The sequence below is a fragment of the Puma concolor genome, chromosome B4, assembly GCF_028749965.1.
Source record: "Puma concolor isolate L17-30 chromosome B4, mPumCon1.1.hap2, whole genome shotgun sequence".
Lineage (NCBI taxonomy): Eukaryota > Metazoa > Chordata > Mammalia > Carnivora > Felidae > Puma > Puma concolor.
The window spans coordinates 3,420,467-3,441,401 of NC_141673.1; the positions used below are offsets into that span (position 1 = coordinate 3,420,467).

General features: G+C 57.2%; 1 protein-coding gene and 1 long non-coding RNA gene across 3 annotated transcripts in view; one reads left to right on the forward strand and one right to left on the reverse strand.

The window, feature by feature from the left end:
* Positions 1–20,935, forward strand: part of CELSR1 (cadherin EGF LAG seven-pass G-type receptor 1) — a 138,575-nt gene that overhangs the window by 9,762 nt on the left and 107,878 nt on the right. The window lies entirely within an intron of this gene.
* Positions 16,727–19,800, reverse strand: LOC147578826 (uncharacterized). The gene is made up of 2 exons (XR_015253226.1): positions 19,584–19,800; positions 16,727–17,772 (listed from the first exon to the last, which is right to left on the reverse strand). It is a non-coding gene; the product is annotated as an uncharacterized LOC147578826 (long non-coding RNA).

Genomic DNA, 20,935 nt, shown 5'->3' on the forward strand with positions numbered 1-20,935 from the left:
CCAGCCCTTTATTGTTTTGTCACTCCCGTGAGCGTCTCCTGACGTCCTGGAGAGGGGCCATGATTCTTTCGTAAACACACACGCAGGCACGTACGCATATACACGCCTGTGCGCACACACAGACATACATAAATGCACGTGTGTGCACGTGCATATATGAGTGCACGCGTACATATATGTGAATACGCAGACGCCCGTGCAAACCCGTACACACAATGTATGTATACGTGTACATGCACACACGTGTGGACACTGACACCCATGCACACATGCATGCACACAGACGCACACACATGCAATGTACATATACACGCACGTGTACATGCACGTGGACACAGACACCCATGCACACATGCATGCATACAGACGCACATACATGCAATGTATGTATACATGTACATGCATGTGGACACAGACACCCATGCACACATACACGCACATGTACACATGTGCACACACACAGAAACACACACATGCACACATATGCATGCATGCACATGCATGCACATGTGGACAGACACCCATGCACACATGCATGCACGCACACACGCAATGTACGTATACACACACGTGTACATGCACGTGGACACAGACACCCATGCACACATACACACACGTGCACACACACATGTGCACACATGCACACATGCACGCATGCACATGCACACACGTGTGGACACAGACACCCATGCACACAGACATATACACGCAACGTGCGTTTATGTGTGTGTACATGCACGTGGACACAGACACCCATGCATATGCAGGCGCATCCTTGCACACACTCATGCATGTACATGGACACACATGTGGACACGCAGACATTCGTGCATACATTCATGCACATGCAAACACACGGACGCACATACAGACATGTACATACACGCATAGACACAGGTGCTCACAGACACATATGTGTGCAGATACACAAATACACTCATAGAGACACACACACAACTTAACCAACTATTCTGAAAGCAGATGGTGAAGCATAAGCTTTCCTTGCGGCCACCCCGACCCACCATTTCAACCTCTGCAGGGGCGGTAGGGTCACGTTGGCTGGCTTGGCCGTCCCTCAGGGCCGGGGACCCTGCCGGCTTGAGAGTGTGCCACGGACCACGGGCCTCCCGTGAAAGGGGTCACGCTGGCCTTGGGCTCAGAGGGGCAGCCACCAGATGCGAAACTGTCCACTGTGCAGACAGCGGCTGTGGGGGTGGACCCCGGGGCTACTTCGTCACGAGCCTTTCGGCCGTGTGCCATCGGTGAAGGTGAACGGGGTGAGCTCTGAGCCCGAGCGCTTTCTCCGTTCATCTCGTGGGGTGGGCTTCAGGCCGGAAATGGGTCGGCGGGGACGCACCACCCGCTTCATCATCGTGTGCGAGTGTTAGTGATGAGACAAGCTGCATCTTCCAGGCCGAGCCCCTGCCCCCCCCACCACCCGCGTCAGATCTTCAGGCCTGGTTCATAGCAGCCATGGAGGTGACAGGGCTGGTTTGCTCTCCTGGGGTGTTTGGAGTGGCCCCCGGGGAGAGGGGCCTCCCAAGGTGGCCCCGGGGAGAGGGGCCTCCTGGCCTTGAGGGGCCCCGTGGCTTTCCCAGATCCCACCCACCCTTCCCCCTCCCCCGCAGACACTCCCAGCCTGAACGTGGAGCCCGTGGTGGCTGGCTCTGTGCCTCCCCCCCCCCCCCCCCCCCCGGCACAGACCCGCAGACAGCACCTGCAGGGTGTGGGGAGGGCGCACTGGGGATGCCTGTGCTATCCGGACGTGGCAGGAGCGGCTGGCCTTCTCCGCCCGTTCCCTTTCCTGTGGTCAAGCAGCTGCGAGGGCCGCCTTCTGCACTGGCTGGTGGATCGTGTCTGGTTCCATGGGAGCAGTCTGGGGGGGATGGGGCCACACTGCAGGATGAGGAAGAAGGGGTCCTTGGAGCTGTCCCTGCAGAGCCGTGTCATTGGAACTGGAGTGCAGGACCGATGTGTATCGGGCGGGGGGGTGGGGGGGGACCCGAACCAGTGCAGGGGTCAGAGTCAGAGGCGGTGTGCAGGTGAGCACCAGCGGGAGCTCGCCCCAAACTGGCTGACATGCCCTTGGGGGCTTTTTAGCTTCGAGAGCTCAGATCCTACTGGCCAGGGGCTGGCCTGCCTTCCTCCCTTCCCTTCCCTCCCTCCCTCCCTCTATCCACCAATCAAGATTTTTCCTTCTTTTTCAATATCTTTTTTTTAAGTTTGTTTTTGAGACAATGAGAGCAAGCAGGAGAGGGGCAGAGAGAAAGAGAGAGAGAGAAAATCCACACTGTCAGCAATGGAGCCTGATGCGGGGCTCGAACCCATGAACGGTGAGATCATGAGCGGAGTCGAAATCAAGAGTTGGACGCCCAACCAGCTTCTTTCAATATTTTGTGTTTAATTCCACCTCTGTATTTTTATTTTATTTTATTTTTTTAGGATTTAAGAAAGATGTAATCTAAATGATACTTGGGTAAGGTAAACTTACAGCAGCTAGTTCAAACAAAGTCATATGCTGTGTTAGCATTCGGAGATAAGAACTCTCTCGCAAGGCAATAAAGTTTTATCAGCGAGCTGAGCGTTGAAGGACCGTTTTCGTAGAGGGAAGGCGTTCAGCGGCCCCGCTTTGGAGACTGCCGCACACGGCCGTGGTGTGGCCACAGCTGTCCTTTGCTGCGCTGGGACGCGTCTCTGGCGTTGGAAAGAGCGTGAGGTTTCCCTGGCGGTGCAGCTGGGTGGTACCTGAAGTGCTAATTGCTGATGCTGGTCAAGTCAGCGCCCCCCCGGGCCTCAGTGTCCCCACTGAAATAAGGAGGTGGGATGGTCACCCCCAGGCCCCCCGTCCTGACTCCAGCCTTGTATCATTCTGTAAGTGAAGGATCAGAAAAACAGAAACGCAGCCTAGAGATCTGGCTACGTCCTGGGAAACCTTTTTCTTGCCAGGAACGCTGTAGGTGCTGAGAAACTATTTAAATTTCTCATTGAAAATAGCTCATTTAAAAGCCATTATGAGGGGCGCCTGGGTGGCGCAGTCGGTTAAGCGTCCGACTTCAGCCAGATCACAGAGCCTGGAGCCTGTTTCCGATTCTGTGTCTCCCTCTCTCTCTGCCCCTCCCCCGTTCATGCTCTGTCTCTCTCTGTCCCCAAAATAAATAAACGTTGAAAAAAAAAATTAAAAAAAAAAAAAAAGCCATTATGAAATACTCACAAATCACATACCTGGTAAGGGATTACTGTCTAGAATATATAAAGAGCTTCTACAACTCAACAACAGAGAAACAGCCTGATTAAAAAACGGACAGGGGACTTGAGTAGACATTTTGCCAGAGAAGATGTACGAAGGGCCAACAAGCACATGAAAAGATGCTCCACGCCTCTCATCATCAGGGAAGTGCCGGTCAGAGCCACGATGAGATACCGCCTCACCTTTAGGATGGCTGATACAGAAACAAAACAGGGCAGAAAATACGGGATGGCTACGATGTGGAGAACCTGGAACCCTCGTTCGCTGCTGGGAATGGAAAATGGTGCAGCTACCGTGGAAACAGTTACGGCGGTTCCTCGAAAAGGAGAATTTTGCCATAGGATCCAGGAACCCGCTTTGGGGTATGAAGTAAAAGCAGGGCCTTGAACAGAACTTGAACCCCCACACTCATAGCGGGGCAGTTCACGATACTCGAAAGATGGAGGTCCCGAGTGTCCACTGCCAGGTGATGAGCAAAAGTGGCATATCCATACATTAGGAGTAAAAAAACTTTTTTTAATGTTTATTCGTTCTAGAGAGAGAGAGAGCGTGAGCGGGGGAGGGTCAGAGAGAGAGGGAGACACAGAATCCAAAGCAGGCTCCAGGCTCTGAGCCGTCAGCACAGCCTGATGCAGGGCTTGAACCCACGAGCTGCGAGATCATGACCTGAGCCGAAGTCAGATGCTCAACTGACTGAGCTGCCCAGGCGCCCTTGGGATTTTTATTTTAAGTTTGTTTATTTATTTTGAGAGCGGCAGAGTGAGAGTGGGGAAGGGGTAGAGAGAGAGGGAGACACAGAATCCAAAGCAGGCTATTCACTCACGGTCAGTGTTGCGGAGCCCAATGCGGGGCCTGAACAGTGAGCTCATGACCTGAGCCGAAATCAAGAGCCAGACGTTCAATTGACTGAACCTCCCAGGCGCCCCCTATTTATGTCGGCACCTTTCGAGCTAGCGGCCTGGGACACCCCACCAGAGCCCCCAAGGCCACCAGATTGTCAGAGGACAAGTGACCTCTGTCTAGGAGCTTTCAGCAGAAGTACTGAGCCACCTCAGAAAACCAGAATATTCCATGGGCAAGGTTGTGGGGGGCAGTGGTTTGGGAACACCGGACGCAGTTTTAGCTCAGAGGATGACGCCCCAAGAGGTGAGGAGGGACACTTACAAGGGTCACAAGTGCACACTCTCTCTGTCTTTATAGCTCTTGGGAGAGGAGGTGGCCCGAGTGAGTAAGAAGTTCTGGGGTCTTCTGTGACCCTGCCCTGTTTTTAAGAGTCCCTGGTGCCACCTCCCGGAGAAAGGACTCGGGGCGTGGGGTCACGAGGAGAGGCACCTGGCTCGGGACAGGTGGGAGCCATAGTCCCTAGGCCCGGGTCTTACCGGATACGGTGCAACAGTGACGGTTGCAGGTGGGGTGGTCCCTGCAGAGAGCCTTCTCAGGGAGGTCGGGAGCCAGCAGGGTCTTGAGTGGGTCAAAGTGGAGGGTGGGGGCCAGGGTCTGAGTGTTGGTGAGTGGCCCCCTTTGGGAGCTTGGAAACTGCAGCTTCTTGGGGATGGGGTGGGGCCTTCTTAGGAACCAAGTGAGCTCATGGGAGCTGAGCAGGATTCTCCCCGGGCCTCAGGCGCCAGGGTCGGCAAGGCGGTCCGGTCAGGGGCCAGCGAGGTCTGGGGCAGGGATTAGGGCAGCGTCCTGGGATTGCTCTTGGCTGCGCTGTGTGAGGTCCTGCTGGGCCCATCCCCTGCCTCCTGGTTCCCGCTGCAGCGTGTGCACAGAGAGGATTTGAGTTCCGCGTTTGTCGTCAGAGTGCGTAACACCAGCTCCCTCTCTGTGCTCCTCCTGGAAGGTTCTGCTTCACCTACAGATCTTTTTGTAGGGTGCCTCCTGGACTTAATGCGGGCTTCCTAGGTTCAGGGAGGGGCCACGGCCGGGTCAGTTTGCTCCCGTTCCCCAAGGTGATGGGCTGTGTGTCACCTGTAACACAGGACCTCAAACCGGTAGCTGAAAAGAACAGAAATATATTCTCCGCTGTTCTGGAGGCCAGAAACCTGAAATCAAGGTGTTGGCAGGGACGCTGCGTTCCCTCGGAAGGCTCCTTCCTGCCTCTTCCGGTTCTGGTGGCCCCAGGACCTTGGCTTGCACTGGATCACCCCAGCTGTGCTTCTGTTGTCATGTGGGCTTCTCCTGTGTGTGGCCTGTGTGGCTTCTCTCTCGAAAGGGCACCAGTCATACTGAACCATGGGCCCACCCTTCTCCTCTCGACCCCATCTTAATTTACATCTTCACTACATCTGCAAAGATTCTATTTCCACATCGGCTCACGTTCACAGGTACAGGGGTGGGGAGGTTAGGACTTCAGTGTGTGCTTTTGGGGGACACAGTTCCACCCACTACAGCATGGTGCCCTGAGTTCATTGTGTTCAGTCAGATGGCGGAGGTCTGCTTTGCCTGCGTGGGCACCTGGGCACAGCGTCCGTCTCCCTCACTGTGATGCCGCGTGGCCCATCGGGATCCTGCCCTGTTGTCCTCTTTTCCCTTGGGGGCTCCCCCTGCAGGGCTGAATATTGCATAGGAGAAGGCTCCCAACTCCCCACACCCCTCCAGGGATGACAGTGGCCCTGGGCCCAGCTTAGGAGGGAGGGGGTGTGGGGGGCAGGTGGGCGTGGTTGGAGTCGACAGCACACCTTTGCCTTTTGTGCCTTAACGCCAGTGACACAGCTGAGGGAGGCACCTTTTCGGTCCAGCTCTCTCTCCCAAGCATGGAAAATTCTCTCACGTGTAAGTGAAAGTGCCCCAAATCTTCAAAGAGAGGATGGAAAATATGAAAGTTTATTGTTCTGAGCGATTTCCTGTGCATCTGGCACGTGGCCGCCAGAGGTCAGGGGCGTGTGTGTGTGTGTGTGTGTGTGTGTGTGTGTGTGTGTATGCGTGTGCGCACAGGACAGGAAGTCGAGCCGTGAGTTACAGCGTGTGTGTGAGGGCCCCGCACGGTCTGGCAGATACGCCCGAGAAAGCAGGCGGCGGGCGGGGCGGGGCGGGGCACGTCGGTGACTGGGTTCTGTGCCCGGACAGCGCCGCTCACGGCCCGCTAGATGAGTGTGTTTGTGGGGAAACCAGGCGGGGGTGACCCCGGAGGCAGGAAGCTGAGGGCTTCAGGGTTGGGACAGCTGTCCGAGTCCCCGGTTGGCCTGGGAAATCCATTGTGTGTGGGGCGGGGATTCTGTTCTCCCTCCTCGCGTTTGTGCTACCCACCGGCCTGGAGATTTTTTAAGTTTACTTATTTATCTTGAGAGACAGAGAGTGAGCAAGGGACGGGCAGAGAGAAGGAGAGAGAGAATCCCAAGCAGGCTCCGCACTGTCGGCATGGAGTCCGGTGTGGGGCTTGAACCCACGGACAGTGAGATCGTGACCTGAGCTGAAGTCAAGAGTCGGACGCTTAACCCACTGGGCCATCCAGGCGCCCCCTGGCCTGGTGCTTTTTCTGAACCCAAAGTGAATTTGGAGCCGTGTGAAAACGGGCCCCCTTCCTTTCCCTGCAGCCAGGGGAACTGAGGCAGGGGAGCCCGAGGAGCGGTTTTCCACCCCCTCTGCAATGGCCCGTCAGGCGAGGGCCGCCTTCAGCCGGGACATCCCGGATTCTCCTTCCACAGAAACAGCGTCTCTGCATCTGAGCTCTTGGAAGCTGACAACCCCAGCCTCCGAGTCTTTCTCTAATAATCCCTGCTGAGAAAACGCAGAAAGAAAAAGAAAAAAAAGAGAAAAGAGGGGCGCCTGGGTGGCTCAGTCGGTTGAGCATCCGACTTCGGCTCAGGGCGTGAACTCGCGGTTCGTGGGTTCGAGCCCCGCGTCGGGCTCTGTGCCGACAGCTCAGAGCCTGGAGCCCGCTTCCGATTCTGTGTCTCCCTCTCTCTCTCTCTGCCCCTCCCCCGCTCACACACTGTCTCTTCTCTGTCTCGAAAATAAATAAAAATGTTAAAAAAATTAAAAAAAAGAAGAAAAAGAGAAAGAAAACCCAGAAAGAGCGTCTTGTGGCATGCCCAGCCACGACGCGGGCTCAGGTGGGATCCCGTGGGTCGGCCACAGGTGGATCTGGGAAGCAGGGAGGGATGTGAGGTGGTGAGCGCCTCAGCTCCCTGTTCCAGCCCTCCGGGCGCTGCCTGGGTTCCGAGAGAGTTGTTTTTACACGCCGTGCAAACCGGTGAGAGCCCGAGAGAACGCACTCTGCGACCCTGAAGGGGCACAGGGGAGTGAGGTGACTCTGACATGACCCCAAGGGGGTGTCAGAGTGGCGAGAAGGGGCTTTGGAAGCGGGCCCTTCTCGGTTTCGTTTGACCAGATCACCTCGTGTTGAGGCCTCGCCCTGTCCCAGCAGCCTGGTCTAAGCCAGGTGTCCTTCCCATGTACTTCTGGCACCCATCAGCACCCTAGAGCTTGGCATCCATGCCTGCTGGCCTGCTCGCTAACCCCTGTGCTCTCAGCACCGGCCGGGGAGGCCAGTCGGGGCGAGCGTGTGTGCAGGGGGGGGGGGGGCGTTTAGTACTTTACTGAGGCAAACCCGACTCTCCAAGGCATTTTGTATACTCCCCTGCTTTTCAGAAACTAGCTTTTGTGGGGCGCCTGGGTGGCTCGGTCAGTTAGGCGTCCGACTCCTACTTTTAGCTCCGGTCATGACCTCACAGTTGGTGAGTTCGAGCCCTGAGTTGGGCTCTTTGCTGGCGATGCAGAGCCTGCTTGGGATTCTCTCCCTCTCTGCCCCTCGGCTGCACTCGCTTTTTCTCTCTCTGAAACTAAACAAGTTTTTTAAAACATTAAAAAAATAAAAGAACCTGGTTTATTAACCAGATGAACCAGGCAGGAAACAGCCACTGTCGGGATCTCAAGCAGAGAGGAATCTGAGGGCAAAGGAATCAGAAGGGATTCGGGGCTGAAGGAGGAAAAAGGGGTGCCTGCCGCCCCCTCTGTGGCCTCCGTCTCGGCCTCTGTGCCCCGGGCACAGGTGCTGTCACCCCCTCCGGGCTGTCCGTGCCACCCCGGGGTTGGACGAGGTCAGCAGAACTTTCTTGATGGGAAATCAGACTTCGAAACGAATCCTCTCCAACTTGGTGCCCTGGGGGTGGCAGGGGAAGGGGGTCCTGTGGGGCCTCACGGGAGACACAGGACCGAGACCTGAGCTTGGAGGGGCCCGCGTGGGTCCCCCTGCCTCGTGGGGCTGGGCAGGTGACAGCGACCCTGAGTTCTGAAGGTGACGCGGGCTCCGGGTGTGGGCTTTGGAGTGGGTGCCAGGAGGCCAGCGTGGACTGGGGTGCCCATCTGCCAGGCTCGGGGCTGGAGGGCTATGGGCGCGGGCGTGCGTGGGGGGGGCGGGGTCTCCGGGCTTTTCCTGCCGACACTTGCACTTGTGGAGCCGCGGGATGACTCAGACGGGCGGGGCCGGGCCAGCTTCCTGGCTGCAGCTCTGAGCCCCACGGCAGAGGGGCTTCTACAGACACCGGGAGGGGGGCCGGAGAGCCGGCCCCCACCTGGGGACGTGAGAGGGAGGGGCAGGGTGGGTGACGACAGATGGCCTTGTGGTGTCCTCACACCGTGTCCCCCCCCCCCCCCCGCCAGGGACCGGTTCTGACCTACTGGCCTCCGGGATCAGGACGTGAGGTGGGCCTCAGCTTTCGGGCCTCACAGATGGGCCTCCGGGTGCCTGTTTCGGCGTGGGGGCCTCTGTGTCACGGAGGTTAGCGGCTCACGTGTGGCTTCAGTAGTACGGGTTAGGAACCGTGATGGCATTATCCGCAGCCTCGCCGGCTGGCCCTCAGCGCTGTCATCTTGTGGTCTCGGCAGGTCCCTCCCTGCCCCGGGTGGGGTGTCCAGCGGGGTGGGGGCAGATGTGCGGTCAAGGCTAGAGGCAGGTGCATTCTGGAGAGCCTGTTCTGGCCAGCGGGGCCGGGAGGTGGGAGAGAGGTGGATATACCACGGCTCCAGGCCGTGGACGCCCCTCGCGGGTGCAGGGACTGAGGGTGAATCACAGCAGCCCACAGGCGGTGTCTCATCGCGGTGGATCTGAAGCCCCCCCACCCCCCACGTTGATCTTTGCTCCTGGCGTCTTCTGGTAGAGGAACTGCAGGGCGCGGGTGTAGACGTAACTGCTTCAGACTTGCCGGTGTGGACAAGGATGCGGGCTGGCCCAGGCTTCCCGAGAAACCTTCCCTGGGGAATGTTCTCAAACGTGCGTTTTATCTCCTCGCGGATTTGCAGACTGACTGCATTGCCTTCGGTGATCACAGACGCGTTGCCTGTTTTTGTCTGATTTACAGAGGATTAAAATGAGCAGTTGGGCGCTGCCGTTCCCTGGTGCCTCCCTCCTGGACGCACGGGGCCTCGGGCTCGGGGCTCGGATGTGCAGCTCAGGGACCTCAGGACGGAAGTGACTTGTATTTCCCTGCAGGCAACAGCGTGCCGAGCGTGTTGTGGCAGAATTGGAATAGTTGACGTCGGGAGGAAAATGAGAGGGATCCGTCACCCCACAGTTATGTGGCCCGGGCAAGGGACACGTTCATTCAGTGCCTGGGCTGAGTTTCGAGAAGGGAGGCGGGCGATTGTGTCTAATTCCCCGGAGACGCTCACAGAGCTGGCAGCGACCTAACACGGAGGGTGCCCTGGCCGCCTGACCCTCCGTCTGCCCGCCCCCCACCTTCCTGCTCTGTCTGCCGTCAGTCCTCAGTGTCACCCCGGGCTGCCCCATTAAGCCTTGGGGGTCCCGGGGGACCGCGGCCCCTGCAGACTGTCAGTCCCACTGCCCCCAGCGTCCCGGGTCCTGGGTCACGGCTGTCCGTGCTGGGGATGCCCAGCCCAAGCCCGAGGTGAAGACGTGGTCCGTGTTTGTTGAGTGAATGAAGGAAAGCAAGCCAAAGAGACAGCACAGTTAACATTGTGTGATAAAATAGAACAAAAGGAAAGGTTTACTCTGTGTCCTGTTTGTTTGAGGGAACTGTGACACTGAGACAAACGGTGTCCCAGTGGTGTGTGTGTGTGTGTGGCCTCTCAGAGCTGAGGAGGGCCCGGAGGAGACCCCTTGGCCGCGTGTCTTCAGGGAGCTCCCCTTTGTGCTTGTTCCCATGTTTTTCTCTGTAGCTGTCGCATTTCTGTCCCATCCACGGTGTCCCAGTAAACGTGGAACCAGAAAACCTGCTGAGCAGACATGCCATGAAGAAGGCCAACACTGTACATTTTTGATTTCTTAAAGCTTTATTCTGGGGTATTAATAGAAGTTGCTTTCCGGAATCCTAAACGTTTTTTAGTTTGTTCACGACAATAAGCTGGAAAATTCTGGCGACACAGGAAAGCATAAAGGAGAAAGCAGGACATCGCCCCAAACCCCAAGCCCGGAGCAACTCCTCGTTGGCCTTCTGGTCTAAGTCACAGTTTCTCCTCTGCTCTTCCGGGCTTTCCACGTGGCCGTGTGCCTGCCGAGGGGAAGGTGGCTTTTCCAGACGGTCACATGCCTTCCCCTCCGGAGCTGGCGGGCAGGGTTGTTGTGGTGACGGCCCTCCTTTCACGGAAGGACTGTCCCTTCGTCCCGGGGCAGTGGGGCCTTGGAGGTCCTGGTGTGTGTCTGGCTCACTGTAATTACCTTGGAGGGGACGCCCCAGGGGGAGGGGGTGACAGTCCCCTCAGGATGGCCCAGCAGCCGAGGGGTTCACTTCTTCAAATGCTGAGCTTGGAGTTCTCGCTTTGAGACAGTTACTTGTTTCACACCAAAGACCTTAGCTTTTTGACTTCACCTTAATGGGCCAGAGACGGGCTCTGAGGACGGCCGCTGAGACACCCGTCCCTCTGTACTGGGTGCAGAGGGTCCCGAGCCAGCCCGGCTCACTGGTCCCACGGCCAGCTCCTGCATATCTCTGTGTCCTGTCACCAGTTGCCCTGGAAAGAACACGTCCCTCTCCCCCTGCAGCCCCACGGCCAGGGGCTCCCTCTCCTCCCTGGCCCGGGTGCTGTACATGAAGGGTGGCCTTCCTGGAGGAGGCATGAAGCTCCAGCTCATGCCCCCTGAGAGGGACGTTGGGGCTGAATGGAGGCGGGGAGGGCAGCGGGGTCCTTCACGCCTCATTGGATGGGCCACATACTCAACAAACAGCGTGCTGTGTATGCAGGTCACAGGGCAAGCCCTTGTCTGGGGCTGCCTCTGGGCCTTCCCCTTGTCCGCCCCCCGAGGTCCCTCCCTCAGAGGGATTTCCCTGGCCCGGCTCCCTGAGGCCAGCCCCTTCCCCGGGAGCCACGGAGACCCCCCCCTCCTTTGTCTCCCTGGCACACCCACCTCTGTCCGCCCCCAGAGCAGGCCTTCCCTTCTGTGCACTGTTGACATTTGAGGCTGGGGTGACCTCTGCTGCAGGCCCGTCCTGAGCGTGGTAGGATGTGGGGACGGCATCCATGGCCTCCACCCACCGTGTGCCAGTGACACCAGAGTCGTGACAGCCAGAGTTGTCTCCAGACACGGCCACATGTCCCCTGCCCAATCCCCCCCTCCCCCACATCGAGAGGACTGCCCTGGAGCCAGGCGGCCAGTCCAGGGGGCCAGCTCCACGGCTGTCGGCTTGACCTGTGTCTCCTCTGTGCCTGGCATAGCCTCGGCACTGGGGGCCCCCAGGGAACCTTTGGGGCTCACGGTATGTGTGGTCTGGTGGGTTTGGCCTGGGACCGGTTGCATTAACACAGCACAGAGTGGTAAAGGTGACCGGAGAGCGGTGCGGCCCCAGGTCCCGGGTGGGACGTGGGCTCAGCCCAGCCCTGCCTGGCTGGTTGCTTTGGGGTGCCCATCACCCTCTCTGAGCCCCGGTCTCCTCATCGGTAAAGGGGTGTGACAAGTGCCATTGTGCAGATGTCGTGGGGATGTGGGGACTGCGGGACTGCCCCTCCCGTGCCCCTGACTCATCCCCGCACTCAGCCTGGTGGTGCTCGGGCTCCCGGGACCCGGCCAGAAGGCTACGCTGCCCATCGGGGCGTCCACATCCTCCTGGCCCCCAGCCCCTCCTCACCCACCGCTGGCCCTGGGGACCCTGCCGACTGACCAGGGGTGGAGGGGGGTGCCCGCCCAGGAGCCGTTTCCCATTGGGGCGCCGCCTTTAGAACGGAGCAGAGGGGACGGCTGGGTGCTGTCCTGCCTGGACACAGGCTGCGGTGGCAGGAGCAACGGAAAAGGAAACCAAGAAAGGCCCCCGCGCCCCGGACCCTTCCCAGGACACGCGCTCTCCGTGGCCCTTGCGGTCGGGGGAGGCAGCAGGAGCTGCACAGATGGCTGGCGCCCAGCAGGCCTGCCCTGCGGTCCCCTCCGCGTCCCAGGTGCCCAGACTCACACCCTGCAGCGTCTGCTCGGCATTACCCTTGGATACTTGGTCCTGGAATCCGACTTTTCTGGGGGAAACCGAGGCTCACGGAGCTGGGGCCAGGGGGTGAGACCGAAGCGGGCGGCCGCGGCGAGGAAGGGGGTCGCGGCGAGGGGTGTCGGGGACACTCGGAATTTGGCAAGTAAGCGACGTCCTTTAGGGATGAGAGGGGCCCGTGCATGTGAGAAATGTCACGCGTGGAAGGCTCTTCCAGAAGGGCCGTGGGGCCGGCAGGTGCCAGGGTGATGGACAAAGAGCTCCACTGTGACCGGTGCCCTGCCGCCCAGCTCCCCATGCACAGGTACGCACCTGGCCTTCCTGCCAGAAGCTTCCGTCCAGGAGGCCAGTCAGCTCCCAAGGTCAGCTCGTGCTGTGGCCAGAGCCGTGGAGGTGACATTGGGGCGAGAGCAGGGTAGAAGGGGCTCTGGTCGGGGGCCGAGAAGGCTTCCCGTGTTGGGGCTTTTAGCTCTGCAAACGCCTACGGAGCGCTGTGGGTGTCTGGCCCTGCCCCCGAGCTTCCGTTCCCTTCCTTGGGGGGACATGAGGGTAGGCCACATGCAGCAGGGACTCCTGTCCAAGGAAACGGCCGTGCAGCGAGTGGATCAAGCGGGCAGGACCTCGGGCCCCGGGAATTGGGAGGTGCTGCTCTCCAGACAACGCTCCCCAGGCAGCCTGCATCCTGATGCTGGGGCACCGTCACCTGCCTACCTGCCTACCTGCCTGGGCATACATGCCACTGTGTCCCCAGCACCTCGACGCGCCTTGCAGGGTCCGCCGTGGTGGCCAAGGAGGGCTGCCGGCCGTCGGGGGCACTGGCCGGTGGGCAGGCAGAATGGGACGAAACGTAAGTGAGGTGCAGAGGGCCCTGGGGCGCCTGGCCTTGAGGTGCTGAGTGTCAGAGGGGCCCGGGCTGGCGGGCGGTCGTGGAGGGCCAGGGGCCAGCGCTCCTTCTGGGCACTCGCTGTGCCTGAGCGCCACGGGGGCCGAGCCTCCCCTAGCACGGTCGTTCCGAGGAGCTCACAGCCAGGGGACGGGTAGACAGATGACCGTGGCTCAGGACGCTGTGTTGAGGGGGCGGGGGCTACTGGGAGGGGGAGGTGTTTGTTTCTCCGTTGGGTCGGCCAGCACGCCTTCGTGGAGCACCTACCGAGTGTCCGGCTGTGTTCCCTTCTGGGGACTTGGCGGGGAGCGACGCGGGTAGGATTTACCCTCTAGCGCAGACCCCGCCCCACGGAGCAGGGGCTCCTGGTGCCTCAGAGTGGGTGGGCGCCAGGGGGCACGGCCGGCCTGTTGCGGGCAGGGAGGGCCCGGAATGCAGCCTCCGAGGCCGGGGCGGTGGGCGAGGCCTGGGGACATGGGTCAGGGGTAGGTCGGTTGGACCGAGGGGCAGTGAGTGGCCTGGTGAGGGGGGCGTGGGGAGGGTCGACTGCTGGGGTCTTTACTCCCACTGCGGGCTGTGTGGGGGGCCTCAGGGGTGCAGCCTGTGGGTGTGAGGGCCCCGCTGGAGGCTGGTGGCAGCCAAGCCAGCCCTGCACTCAGCGTCGGGGGGGGGCTGTCGGCATGGGGACCCCCCCCACTATCTCAGGGTGCAAATTTGCCCCCTTGAGGGGAGCCGGGCGGCTCCTGGTCTCTCCTCAAACTGTTGCGGGCGCTGGGGAGCTGGAGGGAGGGCCCCCTAACCGTGAGGCGTTTCCGGGGCCCCCCGGCTGCTGCCCCGAGGGTCTCCGCTGACGTCGGACCATTTGGGTGCACATTGTGTGCGCCCGGTGCGCCTGGTGTCACGACAGACAGCGGGAAAGGCCCCCCCCCTCCAGCCTCTCTTCCCTGCTGCGGGTCACCTTGCAGAGACATCTCGGCACCTGTCCGCATGTGGATGGTGACACAGGGATCTGGGAGTCAGAACACAGCTCCTGATCTTGGCCGCTCTGTGCATCAGCTTGTCTCGGCGGCCGCGCTCCACCGGGAGCCGTGCGCCTCAAAGGCTGTTCCAGAACTTAAATTTGGATGTTCTAGAAACTTCTTCTCCCCCCGCCCCCAAGGAGTGGTCTTTGGAGACGGTGAGAGCTCCAGGAGGTAGGACTCGTCTCTGGACTTGTTGGGACTTGGGTGGGGCCGGGGGACAGAAGGGCTTGGCTGGCGCCTGCTTAGCTGGACCCTTAGTGGTCTCAGGCCTGTGAAGGGAAGAATAGGGCTGGGGTCTGCAAAACTGAGAGGGGCAGAGGCGTTCTGAGGAAGAAGGAGGGGCTTCCTTCTTGGAGCTGCTGCTTTTCCAGGTACCAGGTGGGCAGGGCATGATCAGAGTGCTGTGGTCAGAGGCACTGCCCTGGCAGAAGCTTTACTGGTCCTTCCAGAACTAGCAGTCAGCGACGTCTTTTGGTGGGGAGGGGAAGGATGGGTGAAAGAGATTTACTTCAGCTTTAAAAAATTCTTTGTTTTTAAATTTGTTTTAAACATTTTTCTTTGTTTTTACGTTTATTTTTGAGAGACAGACGGAGACAGAGCACAAGCAGGGGAGGGGCAGAGAGAGAGAGAGAGAGAGGGAGACAGAGAATCCGCAGCAGGTTCCAGGCTCCGGGCCGTCGGCAAAGAGCCCGACGCGGGGCTCAAACCCACGAACCGTGAGATCATGACCTGAGCCGAAGCCGGACGCTTAACCGACTGAACCACCCACCAGGTGCCCCTAGTTTTAAAGAATTCTTAAGAAGCTTACTAACCATGGGGCGTCTGGGTGGCTCAGTCGGTTGAGCGTCCGACTTCGGCTCAGGTTGTGATCGCGCGGTCTGTGAGTTTGAGCCCTGCGTCCGGCTCTGTGCTGACGGGTCAGAGCCTGGAACCTGCTTCGGATTCTGTCTCCCTCTCTCTCTGCCCTTCCCCCGCTCATGCTCTGTCTCTCTCTCTCTCTCTCTCTCTCTGTCCAAAATAAATGAACATTAAAAAAAAATTTATAAAGAAGCCTACTGATCAAAAAGGGAAGATAACCTTGTAAAAAAAAATTCAGGCGGTCAGAAGCACAGGCTAGAAAACAAGGACTTTGTACATCTCTGTGTGTTGTTCTTTCCCGTGGGTATAAGCGTGTCGTATTCCCGCGTTTCCCCGTGCTCCCCCAAGTGCAGCCTGCTTTGTGAGTGGGTCACGGGGATTTGCCATCCCCTGCCCGTTTTAATCCTCGGGGAGTCTGCCATTGTGCCGGGGGAATGTGATGTATTCAGCCAATTCCCTCTTATTGTGTATTTGTTTCCAGATTCCCTTTTTCTCTGAGAGCATCAACGTTAGTGGGGTCTGTGTGTTATTTGAGGTTATTCTGAATAATGAATTTCTAGAGATGGAATCCTTGGTGCCACAGTTTTGCCCACTTTGTTCTGATCACCTTGGTCAAATTGCCTTTGGAAAGTTTGTACTGATTTATACTAGAATGAGCTGTGGTTGAAAACCCTCTGTGTTTGTATCATCATCGGAAAGATAAGTCTTTCTCATCTTTTCTAATCCAACAGGTAAAAAACAAATAAATAAATGTTTGAGGGGCGCTGGGTGGCTCAGTCAGTTGAGCATCTGACTTCGGCTCAGGTCGTGATCTCACGGTTCGTGAGTTTGAGCCCCCGCGTCGGGCTCTGTGCTGACAGCTCAGAGCCTGGAGCCTGTTTCAGATTCTGTGTCTCCCTCTCTCTCTGCCCCTCCCACGCTCATGCTCCGTTTCCCTATTTTTCAAAAACAAACATAAAAAATTTTTTAAAAAATGTTTTATATTCTTGATTTGTACCCTTCTTTAGGGAAAGGGAACAGTATTTCATGTTTGTCCATCATCCCTAATTGTTCTGAAAATTGCCAGTTTGCTTTTGCAGTTAGATTGCTTATCCTTTATGTATTTAATTAATTTTATTTTTATTAAAAATTTTTTTTTAACATTTATTTATTTTTGAGAGAGAAAGAGACAGAGCATGAGCAGGGGTAGGGACAGAGAGAGAGAGGGAGACACAGAATCCGAAGCAGGCTCCAGGCTCTGAGCTGTCAGCACAGAGCCCAGCGAGAGGCTCAAACCCACAAACCGTGAGATCATGACCTGAGCCGAAGTTGGACGCTTAACCAACTGAGCCACCCAGGCGCCCCTTAATTTATTTTTTTAATGTTTATTTATTTTTGAGAGAGAAACAGCGTGTGAGCAGGGGAGGGGCAGAAGAGAGACACACACACAGAGTCGGAAGCAGGCTCCAGGCTCCGAGCTGTCAGCACAGAGCCCGATGCGGGGCTCAAACTCACGAACCGTGAGATCATGACCTGAGCCCCCCAGGCACCCCATCCACGGGAGGTGTTTTAAAGTCTCTTCTTCCTGTTCTACCTCTGATGGAGCTAGCGTGCATTCTTTAAAAAACTTCCTGACTTGGCCCACGCTGTTCAGTATTTAAAGTTAATTGAGCAAACGTCAGAGAAAAGCAGGAGAATGTGGGGAGCGATCGTGGGGTTCAGATGTCACTCACCTGGTGACCTCGGGTCTGTCACTTAATCTCTCAGAACCTCTATTTCCTTGTGTGACAAATGGGGACCGTGGTTCTATTTCACAGGTGTTTGCAAAGCACCTGGCAGAGTATTGGCCCTGCCATCAGGGCTCCGGGAGAGGGGCCTTTGTCGCTAGTGATTTCGATAGCTTATTGTCCAGTAAAATATCCTCTCTTCTTGTGGACTGCTTTTCTGCGTAGTTGATCGAAAACGGAACGATCTTGCCCGGCTCCTTCGGAAGAGACTTCCCTGGTACGTCCCTGAATGATGATGATCGTGCGATTTGTCTTTATTTCCAGTTCAGGTCAAGGAAGCTTGCGATTACGCCAGAGCGAGCGTAAAAAATATTCAGGAATTCTTTCCGGGGAGTTCGTGGAAAGACGCGTTCGAGTTCTTTCCCGCTGGAGCCGTTCAGATACCGAAGGGTGATGTTGGTTTTAAAATAACCCTGCAAAGCTCTGCCTTCGTAGAGAGTCTTCAGCTGTGGCCTGAGGTGTGTGGCCGGTAACGCCTGGTGACAAGTAGCCAGTGATGGTTACTGGCGCTCCGGGCACCCCCCCCCACCCCGCTTCCAGGCCGCTTTCCAGTCTCCAGGCGCTTTCCAGTCTCCAGGCGAGGGGCGTGTTGGGGCGTTTCGTTGTGCATTTGAATGCCTGCAGGTCCCTGGAAGGTAGACCAGAGGATGTTTCTAAAGGACACTTCCGGCCAAGTGCCCTGTGGCCGCGCGCCCGCAGAGTCATTGTTGTAAATTCCCCCAAAGATCAAGAAGCACTGGTGTGACAGGTGTGGGCCGCGAGGGCCTCTGTTCTTTTGTGACAAGTTATGGCGTCATTTACGCCCCCTTTGGAAGCGGGAGCCCGCGTCACTTTGCCAGTGGCCTTTGTGCAGGGCTCCCATTCAGCCCGCCCAGTCATCTGAATAGGCCCCAGCCGCCGCTGTCATTGTCCCCGGGGTTACTCATCAACCGGGGGGCTGCCCGTTTCCGTGGTTACCGCGGGGCTGTGAATGTGACCCCAGCCTTGGGGGAGGGGCTGTGGCAGCTCCGTATAAAAGGAGTTGAAACCCTGCACCGGGGTTTGCTGCCATGATCCGAGAACTTTCCTTGTGTCCCCTGCGTCCCTGGGGGCTGTGAGTCCCGGATTTCCTATTAGAGCAGCGCTGCGGGCCTGGGGCTAGGGCTCCCGCGGGGGACAGGGGCCCACGTGGCCTGGGGTGCTCCCGAGGAGAGGGGGCAGGGCTTTTGCTCTAGGAGGGGCTGGACATCTGGTGGCCTGGGGGTCTGAGAAGAGGTGGCTGGGCCATGGGCCGGGGGGCAAGGGGGGTGCTGACCCCCCCAGTTTAAGAGTCCCAGTGGAGGGATACCCTGTGCTTGTGCTGGGGGTGGGGGGGTCAGGGGCAGCCCGGGCTGTGTCCCTGTTCCTTTTTCTTTTTTTAAATTTACTTGAGAGAGAGAGAGCTAGCACGAGCGAGTGCAAGTGGGGGAGAAGAAGGAGGGGCAGAACGGAGCCCAGGCAGGCTTGGCACCCTCAGCCCCGAGCCCGTAGCGGGGCTTGAACCCACCAACTGAGAGACTGTGATTCCAGGCAAGACCCAGGCACTCAACCGACGGCCCCCAAGGCAAAAGCAGCTTTTTATTTTTTCAAAAATTTTTTTTTTAACATTTATTTATTTTTGAGACAGAGAGAGACAGAGCATGAATGGGGGAGGAACAGAGAGAGAGGGAGACACAGAATCGGAAACAGGCTCCAGGCTCTGAGCCATCAGCCCAGAGCCCGACGCGGGGCTCGAACTCACGGACCGTGAGATCGTGACCTGAGCTGAAGTCGGATGCTTAACCGACTGCGCCACCCAGGCGCCCCAAAAGCAGCTTTTTAAATGTTTGTTTACTTATTTTTGAGGGGAGGGAAGGGCAGAGAGAGGGAGAGAGAATCCCAGGCAGGCGCTGCACTGACTGGGGACTGGATCTCAAGAACCATGAGGTCATGACCCTAGCCCACATCAAGAGTTGGACGCTTAACCCACCGAGCCACACAGGTGCCCCCGTGTCCCCGTTCTTGCTGCTGTAACAAAGTCGTGACTACTTTGCGTCTACACCAGTCTACACCACGGCTCCTTGAATAAATAGACACGTAACAAGTGAATTTGCAGCATCAGAGCATATGGGAGTGTTTACGTTTCGATCAGATCACCAAATTGTCTTCCAAAAATACGTCACTGGTGGGACGCCCGGGTGGCTCAGTCGGTTGAGCGTCCGACTTCGGCTCAGGTCATGATCTCACGGTCCGTGAGTTCGAGCCCCGCGTCGGGCTCTGTGCGAACAGCTCGGAGCCTGGAGCCTGCTTCGGATTCTGTGCCTCCCTCTCTCTCCGCCGTTCCCCCGCATGTGCTCTGTCTCTCTCTCTCTCTCTCTCTCCCCGTCAAAAATGAATAAACGTTAAAAAATTTAAAAAAATTGCCCATCGTTCAGTTTTTACCTGTCTCTGATTCGTTTGAGGGGGAGCTTCTTTTCAAACAGTGTCTTGACCATTAGCGTTTCTTCCGTGGCCAGTTCCTGCTCTTTCTCTAGGTGGTTTCTGGTTGGGGTTGAGCATCCCAGCCCCAGGGTCATCAAAGTGCCCCAGGTTTTATTTCCATGTTTTCCAGTCTTATCTCCCTGCCATGCCTGGCTCTGTTTTGGGCAATGGTGGGAGGCGAAGGCTGCTTTCCCCAGCTGTATCAACACCTTTATTTGCGGACTTCACGCCCCTCCCCTTTATCTGGAAAGGCGCTCCCATGACAGTTTCCATGTGGCCCTTCCTACCCGGCACCATCATGCTGTTGTAATGACAAGTACGTTATAGCATGTTCCGAAAGCCAGCTGGTTTTTTTCCATCATTTTCTTGGCCATTCTTAGGGATTTTCTCTTTTATGCAACCTGAATGCTCACCTTGTAAAAAGGGCTGTTGAATTAAACACAAATCTCCTGGGGGCAGTTCAGTCCAGACTCTTGATTTTGGCTCAGGTCGTGATCTCGTGGTTGGTGAGTTCGAGTCCCGTGTCGGGCTCTGTGCCGACAACGTGGAGCCTGCTTGGGATTCTCTCTCATTTATCTCTCTGCCCTCCGTCCCTCTCTCTGTCTCTCTCTCTCTCTCTCAAAAATAACTAAATAAACATATATATATATTTTTAAATTCCATTGGGAACTTTGGTGAGAATTACATTGTGTTTATGGGTTACTTCGTGCAGTGGGTTGAATAGTGGCTCTCCAAAAAGGTACAGGTACCCGAAACCTGTGGATGTGACCTTACTTGAAAAAGGGCCTCTGCAGGTGTAGAGGTGAGATTTTCTTGACTTAGGGTGGACGCCCTAAATCCAATGACAAGTCCCAAGAAGAGGAGGAGAGGGGGCGTGGAGAGAAGAAGGGTCCGTGAGGGCAGGGGCAGAGATTGGGTGGTGGGTGGTGTAGGACCAAGCGAAGAGCTCAAGGATTGCTGGTCACCGCCAGAGCTGGAAGAGGCAGGGAACAGGCTCCGTGGGAGCCTCCAGAAGGAGCCAGTCCTGCCAAGCTCGCCCCTGGATTTCAGACCTAGGCCCCCCCCAGCTGCGAAAGGATATTGGGTTATGCCACCCACTTTGTGGTACTTTGTTACGGCGGCTCCAGGAAACGAATACACTTTGGAACAAAGTGGTTTCTCTACAGTGTTTTTGTTTTGTTAATTTTTTTTAATGTTTATTTTTGAGAGAGAGGGAGAGACTCACAGAGTACAAGCAGGGAAGGGGCGGAGACACACACACACACACACACACACACACACACACACACACACACACACACAGAATCCGAAGC